This window comes from Clupea harengus, chromosome 15, assembly GCF_900700415.2.
Source record: "Clupea harengus chromosome 15, Ch_v2.0.2, whole genome shotgun sequence".
Classification (NCBI taxonomy): Eukaryota; Metazoa; Chordata; class Actinopteri; order Clupeiformes; family Clupeidae; genus Clupea; species Clupea harengus.
In genome coordinates this window covers 9,303,778-9,318,478 of record NC_045166.1, presented here as the reverse complement: position 1 = coordinate 9,318,478, position 14,701 = coordinate 9,303,778, and positions in this window count along the sequence as shown.

Here is a 14,701-nt window from a genome sequence, read left to right as displayed (position 1 = left end):
GCTCATGTCTGGAAAGAAAGGACTCTCATGAATATACAGTATGACTGTGCAACACTTACATGATAATATGTGCACGTCAGGAGACCAATTATGTGTAAACATGCGGCCAATTTACAACAAGTAAATAAATAAATAATCTGGGAAACAGTGGCTGTGTCTAATAACTAAATTGTTTTTTTTTCTGATCATTATAAATATGTAAAGTTGTGTCACTTTGTGAAACAAAAACAATATCCCCATTATTCCTGTGCATTTTGACACCCTCTGTAAATTGCACTTCATCACAAAGACAGCTTTAATTGGGCAATATATGCTCTCAACTTTCAGCTACATGTTAAAAAATTAAAACATCCTAAAAGTTAACACCCTGGAAAACACTCTGGCAATAAAAAACGTCTCCTTATTATGGGTAAAGGTGGCTGGCACCGTAAGCTGCTTGTAAAAAGTATAGATTTATCGCTCCTGACGAACATCAGCACGACTGCACAGCTCTAGGGAACAAAGCATCCTTGTGAGATGCGCCGCCACCATGCTGATGACGACGATGATGATGCACATCTGTTCTGCAATAGACATCTCACATTTTTCACCCGTTCTCTCCAAACTGACCTCCAGCGAATGCTGCAGGACCTGCTGACTTGCCGACTCTTATGGGTGGCACAGCATGCCAGGCCGTATCGAGTGACTGGGGAACACGTGCCAATGGCACTCAACTTGACTGACAAGGGGCTGTGTCGCGAGCTGCGGACAGCTCTAGAAGGGCTCTGTGGCGGTGAATGCGAATCATGAGATGTCCCTTTCAATCTGTCCCTGCTCCTAGGCAGGTTGAAGCCTGCTTACATTACCGTGAGCCAAAAGGGGTGGAGGAGGATGGAGACAGAGCTGGCTGCTGCACACAAACAGCAAGAGGAGGACTTTACATTGACATTTGGCCTTTATCAGCTCCATTTGTTCATGTGTTTTAAAAACAATCTTCCGGCACAATGTGAAATTACTGTACTTTCCTTGATGAGTTCATTTATTTGTACTCCGAGAGATTTGATGTCAGGATGCTGGCATTGTTCGAGTCATCCTCCTTGTCAGTTCAGATTTGAGAGCTCCGACCAGATGTTATTGTGGGGGGAAATAAATGGTTATCATCTGCCTCCTAGACCTTGTGTAGCAGGAGCGAGCCGTGCCGTGACAGTCGAGAAGAGCTTTGGCAGCGGTTCACGCCAAACACAGCCAGATAGTCCCACTGGGGTGGGGGGTGGGGGGGTGAGGGAGAACAGCTTTCCTGTTGATATGAGGCGTGCATCCACAAATATCAGGGAAGTGTGCGGCTTTCCTGTTGATGTGACATGGCTTAGCGCCGTCTGTCTGTGTGATCAGAGAGAGAGAGAGAGAGAGAGACTCCAGGGGGTGATGGTGGTATGCTAAGCTGACATGCTAACAAGCATGCCCCCATGTGAACTTAGATTAAACAGTGTGCAAATGCAAGAGACTATAATTTTTCAGTGTGCCAGATTCAAAATGCGCTGTGCTGCTCTGACCCAAGGTCTTAACTCTGACACTGATATTTTAAAAACACACTAACATTTAATGCCGTTGAGGTGGCAAGAAGTTCCCAGGTTCCAGGGAGGTCAAGGAACTCAAAATTAAGAATTGTAATATACCTGGCAGAAGCTAAATATATCAAATGAAAGCAATATTGCAATATTGGAAAGTGCTCAGGGGTGATGAAAATCAAGGTTACTTGGCTGTAAATAAGACCCAAGTAAACTCCCCGGTTATGTGAATGTCAGCTCGAACACTCGCACTCCAAACTTTTTCGGAAATATTAAATAAACTCAATAAATTGTGGCAGTTTCCAGCTGGCGTGAAAAAAAGGTAGAAATCGCTCGCTCTAAATCAAGCAGCGCTGATCATTATCCCCGGCCACATTGATTAATAAGGGTGCTTAAAGGCAGTATGCAGGCATTACATGCTGCACATAAAAAAATAAAAACTGTGTGTGTATGTGTGTGTGAGGAATATTGCTGAGCTGGCTTACACTGGCGGGTAGCAGAGGGTGGCCTTCCTCTAGTGCAAGACACAGACCCAAGGAAATAAGACGTAGTGCACAAACCTGGGCCAAGTGTCTGTCTGGGGACCTCAGTATCATAATAACCAAGGGAGGATCCCGTGTGTTGACACTGGCCTGGCGACAGTCTAAACACTGGGAGTAGTGGAGCGGTCCCGACGGGCCTCTCGGAATAGAGAAATATTAATAATTCAAGGTGATCCTAATCTCCGCAAGCGCTGGGACTGTTACCCATTACCCTGCCATGAGCTGACAGTCGGGTTTTTTTTTTTTTTTTTTTTTTTCTCCTTTGCATGAAAGGCCCAAAAGGACACAAACCCTTCCCTAGAACAGGGCATCGTTAGGGAAGCCTACGTCAGCAATCACAGTTGTAGACAATGCGAAAACACAGTCTGTTGGTCTGAGCATAACATTTGTCTATGGTATTGACCAGGTTTCACTTGTGAATGTGAGAAAAAAAGAGAAAAAAACTCTTCAGTACAAAAAAAAGTGTCCTGCATCACACAGGATGGTGTACCATTAACCTGGTTGCAAGTGAGAACATTTTATCATGCAAGTACATGGGAGCCGTCTGGGGCCACACATTTGGGGCCCGTCTGGGGCCTCGCTCTCTCATCACCATTACGTTTATCGCCTGCATTGAATTGGTGAGGCTCAGCACTCACCCTTTTCTTTTTTAAGCTCGGTGGCAAGAGCTGGAGACACCGCTGGGCGCAAATGCCTCCGTTTGCATCCCGCAGAGAGCACATGCGGAGAGGGTGAGGGGTGGGGGGTGGGGGGGGGATTTGGAGCGTGGAACGGTCTTGCTTTACCAAGCCCATCTGGGCTCTACCCCGCCCCGAGGCCCTGCAGGACAGAGGCTGGGGCAATCAAGCTCCCACAGCCTGAGCCTGTGCATTTGCATCTGCTTCAAGCCAGCTGAAGCCCTAAATCTACGCTTATCGGGCTTGACCCCGGCTAATCACGTTTCACAGGTGGTCGCCGGGGTCATCCACGCGCAAGGTGGAAACGAGTGAGAAAACAACGGTCGAGTGAACATACGAAAGACAAAAAAATAAACGAATCAGAGTTAGTAGAGCTGAGCTGAGAAGAGAGACAGGGTCGTTTTTCCACCCAGGCTTGGTCTCATGAATGGTGTTCTTTAATATTTTCCATTTTTATCAGTACGTCTGGGAGCCCAAAATGTCTTAATTATTAAAACATTTTTTTTTAAATCCTAGTCCTACTGAGACAACAAATAGGTAACTTCCGGATCGGCTTAATGATCCACTCCTGGAATGGCAGGCCACAGCCCAATTATCTGTGCTTACTGTTCACAAGGCTCCGCTAAGATCTTCAAAGGGAAATATGTAAAACATTTAACCCTTCTCCAGGGGTCAGTAATTATTTTCACTTTGTCTGTCTGGGAAGGGATTTAGGCTGACGATCTGACCTGATTCAACTTAACTAGGGAGATTTCGTTTTTCTTTTTTTTTTTTTTCACCCCCAGGCCAAGGTCAGGTTCAGGATAACTATTGAATAACACTAACTGCCAATTTCAAAATGCTTTATCAGATTTAATCGAGGCCGCAAAGCAAAATGACTCTCAAAGGCGTAAATCACCAGTCCTTGCCAGCTTTGAGATTAAAGCCCTACAGACTGACTTTTCTCACAAAAGACTTGGCACTCGTGAAGGTAACAGTAACACTGCACTACAAGAATCATTGTAAGTATTACACTACAATGAACAAATCATCAATAAACAACAACCAACTCAGTACATTACATATATTATGCATTCAGGTAACTAATGCATGCTGATTTATGTTAAGGATCCCTAAGGTACCATTTTGCAGAATTAGTTATTAGAAGCAGTCTAATGCTGGTATTAAGAAATGGTAGCCGAAGGCAAAGTAAAGGCAGCATTTCCTTATGTTAACCACTGCATCTAATTAAAGTCTGGTTAAAGATATTCTCATGTGAAGGTAGGGCATGTCTGCTGTATTCTGACTGTAAATCTGCACATACTGTCTCTTCCATGGCACAGCCTTGCGCAGTTATTGCATATTCCTGAGTTTATTTCGACCTAAAGCATTCGCGGTGATTCGAGGGCTTTTGCACCTCAACCTTCTGCAGATAGATAAAGGAGAGAAATTAAATATTAATGTGAGTCGCCCTGGCCGCTCCAATCCACTGGCATTCATCTTTGCACGCGGTGTGCACAGGGGATGAGTGATTGGGTGTCATGAGGGGTCCCCCACCTTGGGTTCATTTGCCTCTCCGAAAGGATTAAGATTTTTCTCGCTGAACGGAGGCTGAACCTGCCGGGAGCTAGCGGCAGCAGAGGAGGCTGGGAACAGTCTGGGGGGAGAGGAACGAGCTAGAGCTCCGGCTGGCAGACACATTAGCTACTGTGCACTAGATAGCATATCTGCGTGTGTGGTGTTTCTGTGTGCAAGTGTGTGTGTGTGTGCGTGTGTGTATATGTGTGTGTTTCTGTGTGCAAGTGTGTGTGTGTGTGTGTGTGTATGTGTGTTTCTCTGTGCGTGTGTGTGCGCGTGTGTGTCCAGCGTGTTCCCACAGACGTTTTCACCGTGTTTACATCACGGCTTCTCTCTCGAGGCTGAGCAGGATAAAACGTCTGACACTGTCTCTGGATGACCCTTTGGCCCTGTGGTAAGTGCTGTCGAGTCCCGTGCCCACCCCCACCCTCACCCACCCCATGGAAAAAGAAGCGCAGTCACGGTTCTGCCTCTGCCGTTATTCCTCTGGGCCGGCGCTTCCCAGGGCGGTGACAAACACAGGGGCAGGCAGCACATTACTTCTAATGAGCACTAGACACCACGCACACCCCCCCCCCCCCCCCCCCCCCCCCAACCCCAGCCCCAGCCCCGTGGGGACGCAGATTCAACAGCACCATTTGAAACTGGGGCTCACTGGATGGCGGTGGTTGGTGTGTTTTGTCTGAAAATCCACACAGCCCACAGCAAGTGCAGTAGGGTGGATTAACTACCGTAGCATGTGTGAGAAATGCTCTACATCAGCCGGGTGGGCTGTTGATAAATGCTTTCATGAGGAGATTTTGAGATGTTGATATGTTTTGATGTGTGGCCATATTTTTAGAAGAGCTTGTGTCTAATGAAAATTTAATGATGTTTGCAAGTGGCGGGGAGTTTCTAGATATCACTCAAACAATCAAAGCAAGGGTTATGGTTATCCTCAGATGACTTTGGGGGGGGGGGAGTACAAATATGACTGGACAGGCATGCAGATTTTGACATAATCACCATATTCAGGCACATGCCACCCTTGTGTTTTATTCATACCAGCCTGAATACTGACGGGTGTTCTTGGAGGAATTCCTGACTCGAGAGAGAGTTACGATGCTATTCCCTTGACTCTGCCCACTCCTGATTTAATGGCTTGGGCAGGAGGGATTTAAAGGTTGTGTGGAGCCACTGGAGACAGCTTAATCAGGGACACTTACATAGCAAACTGGTGCAAATAGATGGTCCTCATCTGCTCTCTAAAATCGGAGTTCAAGATGAGGGTCTGTAATTTAAAAAAAGCTTTAACGTCTTTTTTTTTTCATCTAACAGTCTATTTGTGAGACTGTGACTTGATTATAAGATAAGACCTCTTTTAAATGGATCACAGCCGAGATTTTGCGATTAGCCTAACTATCTGTAATTGATGCAGTGCTGAAAACACATTGTAATAGGGTGGGAAATTGCACCTAGAGATTGCTCAACAGCAGCAAAGGATCGCTAACCCTGCCCAGCAAATGACAGATCATACAGCCTGAACACTGATTATTGTAATTATATAATCTGGAACACATGAGCATACAGCACACAGTAGGCTTTATGATTTAAAAAAGAACATTCTAAATGAGAGTTGACAGTTTTTATTTGTTGTGTGCAATAAGCTACATAACTTACCCATATAAAGGATTTTATCATCCGTCGATAAATTCAAGTTCAAGGTCTAAAGTTTTAAAAGACTAAAGTGTCTATGATACTTGATGATAAGATTACTCTGAAATCCTCAAGGTCAATGCCAATGAGACTGCTGGTACAATGAGAAAAAATGAAGGCACAGACAAATTGTCACACTATTGAAAAATCTGAACATTGTATTGGATGGAGCAGATTTAAGAATAATACATTGAGCAACTAAAAAAAAAATCCTAGTCTAATGGTTTATGGTGCAGCCTATGCTAAATATACTTGATTGTTTTGTATTTGATTGACATTAATTTTACTTCAATAGGTACATGTCAAATGCGAACTTTGACTGTTTAGACAATAAAGTCCTTCGAATTTATGAAATATGGTTACATTTTTTATCAAATAAACCATTTAACCAATAACAATTTAAGAGAAAATATGGTGTATGAAATCCTCTCAAGTTAGGTAGTAGTCGCCCGATATGCTGGGCTAATACGCAGAGTAAACTTTATGCTGCTTTCCAACATGGGTTAGCATTATGCTAGTAGCTTGGCAGCTATGTCACTTCCTATGTAACCATTTGTGGGCTGTCTGTTGATAGCCAATCAAAACGATAGTGACAGACATGTTTAAGTTCATGACTAACCATGTTTACCACTAGTGTGTAAAAGGCAAGGTATGACAGGTTTGCTCTTAGTGCTCTATAATCTGTCTTCGCCAGCTGTGGCAGCGACCATCGGTCTACCTACTGTAGCCTACAGCTGGCAGAGAGGGTATCGTCACAATAGGATGAATGTTCCACTATTCATTTCAGTGGGAAAAAAGAGGGACAGACAATAACAAAAGCAAAAGAATGACACGGGGCAGTGCAACCCTTTTTACAAGACCACTACATGAGGTCAGGACAGAAGTATCAGATTTGAAGCGGTGTCGATATCTCAAAAGTGCTTGGAGCAGAAGCGGTGCCAAAAAAATGTGTGGAATAAAAATAATGATAAAAAAGAAGATAGCGCAATAGTGTTGGTGCTTATACAATCACACTAATTAATAATCATTTCTGGGCCTCTGGCCTCTCTCTCCTTATTCCAGGGCAGCGAAAAAATAATTACGCTTACAGATGAGTTTAGCATACCATCAAAGCACTTCCCCCATAGCCTCTCCTTGGCCCAGGACACCGGCAGAATGTAAAATCCTACCTTTTGAAAATGGGTTTTTTTTTTTTTTTTTTTTAAAGGGGAGCAAAGAGCTGAGCACCAGGCATGGAAGGAAGTTGTGAAAAGGAGACCTTCTGTGGGAGGCTGCCACAACATGGGGCCCACAGCACACACGCACACACACACTCACACACACGCACCTACACACACATCACATCGTAGCCTTTGACGGATTGCCTTGTGAAACATGAAGGTGTTGTGTCAATAAATGGTGTTCCGCCCCATCCATCACCTGCGCTGCCGGGAACATGTGCAAATTTTATCAGCCGTACCTTGCATTTGCGAAGGGTGTGCTCACTCAGGCACCTCTCCATGTCTGTACCTCCCCTGCATCCACTGCTCACCCTCCTCACCCTTCAATAACCTCCTCAACCCCCGAACCCAACCCCTACACACACACACACACACACACACACACACACACTTCTCCCCCACGTAGCTCCTCAAGTTAACCTGTAAAGAGTTGACAATCTAACATAAATAACTGACCCTAAAATTCCAGTGTGCCTTTACTGAAACAAGCCTGGCGTTAAATTGTGCCCACATGTTGGGCACCGAGCTTAATGGAGAGGGAATTCATTTGGTTCGGCTTCAGTCTGCAGAGATGTCTTTAAAGCATACTGTCTGACTGTCAATACATGAATAAAAAAGGCTATAAACACATGCAAATGTGCTCTCTACCTTAGTCTCTGTTTGAAAAGCAATTTCGACCTCATCCCTGAACATGCCATCAGGTTGTTAATCTTCTTTTCCCCCCATTTCTTCCTTTTCATTTTTTTTTCCCGCAGTGCAATGTCCCTCAATGGAATCTAGCCATGTAACTTTTACGAGTCTGCTTTTAAATATGTGCTTCCAGCTGCCATATGACCTGCGGAATGACAGCGCAGCATGGAATAAAAGATGAGGTTCAAGTAGAGCGGAGAACAAGCGTCCATAGATGTCTCATAAAAGCACAGACAACATGCCACTGTTAGATATAAACAACGTATCTTCTTTTTTCCCCTCCCGGCGAGAGATTACAGAGAAGGGACCCCATTGAACATTCCACCCCTAGCCATGAGCACCATTGACAATATTCTATTCATTTCTATTCTGAGAAAGAGACAAGCCTCGGTGCTTTGGAAGTCAGCACATAAATCTGTTTGCCAGGGTATCATTTCGTTTAGTTTTTCCCCACCGTCCTCCCTCTGTGTGAAGAGCGAAATGTGTGCCCCATGACACATGTCTCTGATTTTCCTGGCCTGAGTCTAATATAAATTGCTCTGCGGAGGATCACGAGACTATCACGCTCGTTGAAGCATTCATATTCACGATTTGCAAGGATCACTGATTTGTATTATCATCTCTGGAGTCGATTTACTGTGAACGTGCTGATGACTCCATGATGTTCCATAATGGCTCCTTCCTTTTGCTCTACACTGGCGAGGACTATTTTTCGGAGAAAAAAATCTATTTCACAGCTTTTTTAAATTCTTAACACAAGTGCATAAAACAAATTAAAAGTATTCACCAACACCGTGTACCAGGAGCTCGCAATGTCGTGTTCCTTCGAGTGTGAATGTAACTCTCCTGGAGAACTTTTCTTTGAGAACATAAGCATAGAGATGATGCTTGTGAGAGCACTGAAGCATCTGGACCGATGAAGAGGGCGCCTGGCTGTGCTAGAGGCCCGAGCTGAGGTGGATGGTGCGGCCGTTCCATCGCTGCCTAATTGACCTCAGTGCCAGAGAGCAGGTGAGCACAGGGACTCACGGTGCACTGCGGCTAATGGGGAAGCTGCTTTCCAGCCATAGATCACAGTGGCAGGTTAAACCACGTGCGCGATCTGTTTATATCTATAATTATAACCCATCATTTTTTGGAGGGTGTGTGTAAGTATATGTATGTGTGTGTGTGTGTGTGTGTGTGTGTGTGTGTGTGTGTGTGTGTGTGGGTGTGTGTGTGTGTGTGTGTGTGTGTGTGTGTGTGTGTGTGTGTGTGTGTGTGTGTGTGTGTGTGTGTGTGTGTGTGAGGGTGTGTGTGTGTGTGTGTGTGAGTGTGTGTGTGGGTGTGTGTGTGCGTGAGTGTGTGTGTGTGTGTGTGTGTGTGTGTGTGTGTGTCTAAGGGAGGATGTGGTGGTAGTGCATTCAGAGTTCAGCACATCTGCACCGTAGAGTGCCAGCCAATCACACAGGGCTCACAGGTTAGCATGCATTCATCTCTGCCAAGAATCTGTGTGTGGGCAGTATATTTATGTGTGGTAATGTATCAGCGTGTGTGTGTGTGTGTGTGTGTGTGTGTGTGTGTGTGTGTGTGTGTGTGTGTGTGGTGTGTGTGTGTGTGTGTGTGTGTGTGTGTGTGTGTGTGTGTGTGTGTGTGTGTGTGTGCGAGTACATGTGTGGGTGGATGGATGCTGAACAAAATGAATGTCTTATAGAGTTATTGATGATTTATTTGCTGGTCAGTGCTCACAGCATTTCACAGCTCATGAAAATGCACAGTGTCTGAAGCGCCAAAACGAATGTTTGGCTACCATGCCCCTTTTTACTGCACTCGGCGTACCAGTACCCTCCCATGCATTTACATTTTACTGTAATTTATAAGTAACTACCTCAGTTAGAAAAAAACCCTCATTTGATTAAATCTCAAAGAAGGAAAAGTCACTTCATGATAGCCACGGGATGTACTTCAAGTTGGAGACATATCCATTTTGATTGTGAGAGCAATATTTAAAAGAGGGCACATTTCCTTTTGATAGGGGTAATCAATTAGTCTCATATCAGGCTCTTCCTGAATAACGATAAGAACTGATATGTTAATTAGCTCAGTGGACGGTAAATGGATGTGCACATAAACTCTGCAAGTGATAGAAATCAAATGAGAGAGGCCAAGGTAATTAAAAGAATCTAACATCAGTTGATTGCACAAGACTTTTTTTTGGTTTGTTTTGTTTTTTCTATGTAGACCTTTAATGAATACTGTTTACCATCTCATAAATTACTTTTGAATGAAGATGAAGATGAAGTGTTCTAGTTAAAAAAAACTTAACAGCCTTGATCTTTAATTAAAAAGAAATATCCTTACATCTAATAAACATGTGCCTGGTGAGCTAAAGTTTGAGTAACTTTAAAGTGTAAGTGCACCCTAAAATGAGCTGTAAACCGAATTATATGACAGAACTGTGATGAAACTCTGGTGTTAATATTGACAAATATGGACTTACACCTAAATTTACACTCACAAGACTCTTTTCATTTCAGATTCAGCTCTCCTGTCACTCTATGAGAGGTCAGGTTTAGCTTTTCCCAACAAATACGACCATCCTTTTGGCTACATCTCTGCAGTGAATGGCAGAAACCTTAGTCTGACCTCACCATGACCTGTGGACCATTGAAAAGTCTTTTTCAATTACACAGCCATTAAGATTGCTGCAGGAAATCATATCAAAGACCCGGCTTCATCTGTTTGTCATTGATTGGATTCTGTACATTTTTCTCTTCCATGTGAGTTCATCCTGAACATGATTCTACCTCCATGCCATTTAATGTTACAATTGCCTCCTTGTGGGGGCACATCTTTTCTACAGGAATATTTAAGATGTTCAGTTGATACATATATAACCTTGGAGCATGCTGGGGGTGGGTTAACGGAACTTCCGGGTGAGAAGACCCTTTTGGGTCCAGTAAGAGTGTATGTGTAATGGCCCATGTTAGCGTGTTAGCGTGTGTATCATTTTGTCTCTGTTTATGCTGTTTTATGCCCTGTGTTAGTTTAATGTGATCTGTCCACCATCAGTGTACATGTCTATTATGTTGGTCCCATTATGTTATGAGTTCTTCTGTGTGTGTGTGTGGGGGCTGTGCAGTGGGGGACGGCCCAGTGTTCCGAAAGCCCGATATTCCGAAATCTCAATATTCCGAAAAATAGTCCCCCTGGCATAATTTTGAAATATTTTCAGTGGCACAAAACACACACAGCATTTAGTTTGCGCAGCAGAGCGGAGACGCTCACCGGGCTATCACGCATATAACTTTTCCTAGGCAATACTTGTTAACTTAGCCTACTCTGCTTTTGAATATGGGGTAGACTACCACTCATGCGAAGGAAATCATCGGCAGATTGTCGCAGGACATTACGCAGATCTTGTCAAGCACTGACAAAGCATGCATGTGTTGGCTATCATAAAAGTATGTTTGTATCATCGCAATGCAAATGCCATGTGTGTATAATAATATTCTGAAGTAAAGTTCATGCTTGTGAAATAAATGCATTCATATGTTTATGATTGTGTGATTCATTGGAATGTGCATGTGGGCTATAGTGGTTCACGTTGCTGTGCTCACAATTTCGAAACAGCAAGGCTGTCGGAATAATGGGCTTTCGGAACATTGCCATGGAACCGTGCAGTGTAAGGAGCACAGGAAACCGCTAAGAAACTGAGATCTCTGCCTCACGTTGCCTTGTTCTATGCTAGCTCGCCATATTGGTGTCAGAAGTGGGACGCTGAAGATGACACTACGGCAAATGGAGGAGCTCTTCATACAGCTACACCAGGAGGGGGCACGGCTCAATGCAGATGTTGCAAGAGTCTCAGTGACTATCAAATAGCGTGGTGTTGGGGGTGAGCCCACCGACAGAGCCAGTACCCCCTGCTCGACCACAGACCTCCAGCCAGCGGAGCGGTCCAGTTGGCTGGCCATCGAGAGGACACTGCAACAACGGTTCAGCAGGCGGATCGATGACGATGCCAGGGACAAGCTGGTCACCATAGGGACGAGTGAGAGAGCCTAGGTGCCTCTGCCTCTACGTCCGGTATGGGTGCCCTGCCTTCCACGCCGCAACGCAGGAAAAGCTAGTCCTCCAAACCTTTGTCTGGGGACTCCAGACGGAGCAAGTCCAGGAGCACGTCCACCTGAGTGCATGGCAGACCCTGACCGCGGCACTGGTTGAAGCAGAACGTGTTGAACATGTGTTGTGCCCCGCAGCACGAGGCAACCTATGAGGGGAGTGACGAGGAAGAAGTGACCCACCACTAGACCTCCACAACGACTATGACAGGGAAACCAAGAATGTCCGGGCAGTCTGTGGAGGGATGTTACCGCCACGGAGAGTTGGGCCACATTGCACCCCTCTGCCCAGTGCCGAGACCATGAAGCCCAGCGCTCCAGCTGCGCAGTCATGACTGCAGCTTGGCCATCTGGGTTGGACACATGGACTGTATCTGGACTGCAAACCAGGACACGGTATCCACCATTTTGCTGCTCGGCCCTGGGATCCTGCCTGGGACAGCTGGCCCGAGACCACGCGGATGGAGGTCCACCACGCTCTGCGTACTCACGGTCATTGGCAAGTGCACCAAGATGAAGGAGAAAAGGGGGGCTGGCATAACTTTCAGGCTAGAGACTGTTGTGTAGCCTTCCGTCATGCATCGGGTGCTATGTTGTGTTGTTGTTTAGCTGTTAGCGGTCAGGTGGTGATTACCCTTTTTCCAGTAAGAGTGTATGTATGTATGTATGTATGTGTAATGTTAGTGTGTGTAAATGTTATAATTTCATCTGTGTTTATTCCCTGCATTAGTTTAACGTTATCTGTCAGTGTTAGTGTCTTTGCAAAGACCTGCATTCGTTTGGTCCGATTGTGTTATCAGTCTTCCTCGTGTGGGTGTATGTTGAGAAAATGCATTCTTGGGGCTGTGTGGTGTAAGGAGCAAAGGAATATTTAAGAAACTGAGATCTCTGCCTCGCTATCTTCTTCTACGCTAGCTTGCTACAATATAAACCAACAGGTTCTTTATGAAAAATTGTGTTTCTTTCTTTGCAGTCTTCCTTTGCGTTAGAGTGGTGACACTCAACTAGACAGAATTGCAAGTGAAAGAAAACTCTCACAGACTCATCACAGAAAGAGAATGAAACCAATCAATCAACATGTCCGGCAAGGGAAAGGAGAATCTCCAGTTTCCACTGACAAACCCAGAACAAGTGAGGCGATCTTTGTCCTCCAGGGGCACAACCCTGCTGCTTCCTGTCAGTCTGGTCTAGCCACGGGTTCAGAGGCGGACAGACCTGGCAACCTTGAGGTCGGTCATGGCCTCGACGAGCAACTGCCAGGATGACAGAGAGAAATGGATGGAAAGCTGGACGAGATCTCTACAGTCCGCCCGCGGATATTTCTGGAAAGCCTGCAAAGTGTTGACACACACTGCATGCATTCAAGCACGTTCATGTTCATATTCAGTGGAGACTTGGCTTCCTCCCTCTATCCATCTTGTTCTTTCATTTTCTCTCTCTCTCTCCTTCTCTATCTCTGTTTCTGTTTGTGTCTGTCTCGTTCATCATTCTTTCTGAACACTGAAACAATTCTCTTCACCGTGTTCGGACAGATCCACGGGGCCCACAAGTCTCTAACCAACTCTTCCCCACCCCCAACGGCATCCTCTACACCTCACCCCACGCCCCAATGCCCCTATACTGCACAGACAGCCGCAGGCATCACGGAGACACGCTTGACGTACAATGAGCTTTCTGTTCTTCAGACAGCAGGAGGGGGAGGGGGAGGGGGGGGGGAATGATGTTACAGTTTCATTCACAGACATGACACGACAGGTGAGGGAGCTTGCTGCACTGCTTTTTTTAGGGGGTGAGGTGGTGGTGGTGGTGGGGGGGGCGCTAATGTAAACAAGGAATAGGATACGCGTGAGGTCCTCTTTAACCTCCTGCTACTGGGATCATGAGCAGCAACTGTATCACCGTGACAACTGGACCCACTACTGTAGTGGCTTACCTCACCACATCTTGGATATCACCGGTACAGCGCAAGCAGTGAAACTGGCTGTATTTGATACCTGAAAAGGTTAAAAAAAAAAAGTACAGGAAAAAGAACAAAATAATAGACATAAGAAGCCTCTGAAATGACAGAAATACAGCGTGTGTATCTAACTTAAACAGATGAGTTCAGCGAGCTAAGAAATTAAGACGAAAGGGTGTGAGATTTTAAAAAGTGACAGATTAAGGCTCTTAATAAACAGTAGCAACTGCTGTGCTCACAGGTGTTCTGTGGGCAGCTATGCACCATCAGTTTAACCACACAACCACCCTATCTCTCAGCTCATCCAAAATGCCATCAAATGCCAAGATGAGACGGCAGTTGTTGGTTGTCTCTGTGTGTCTATGTGTTTCTGAGTTTCAAAAAAAAAAAAAAATGTTTAATTTTATCAAGGTGGTGTATTCCCCTTCAACTTGGTATCTAAATTGGAATCTGTCATGGGTAAAGGTTTCAGTTGAACGCAGCGATCAGCATACGGTATTTAGTTGTAGATCAAAGTTTTCCACTAGTTTTTCACTGGTTGTTGAACAGCTCTAAAGGGAAAAAAGAAAACAAGAGCAAAAGGCTGGGCCATAGCAAATATATACTCTTTGAAAAAATTATGAGGAAGACGCTGGGGACTACATGTAACCACTTTACTGTGTGAATCACCTTCATCTTGGACATTCCCATGCATTCTTGAAAAGAGATTCACT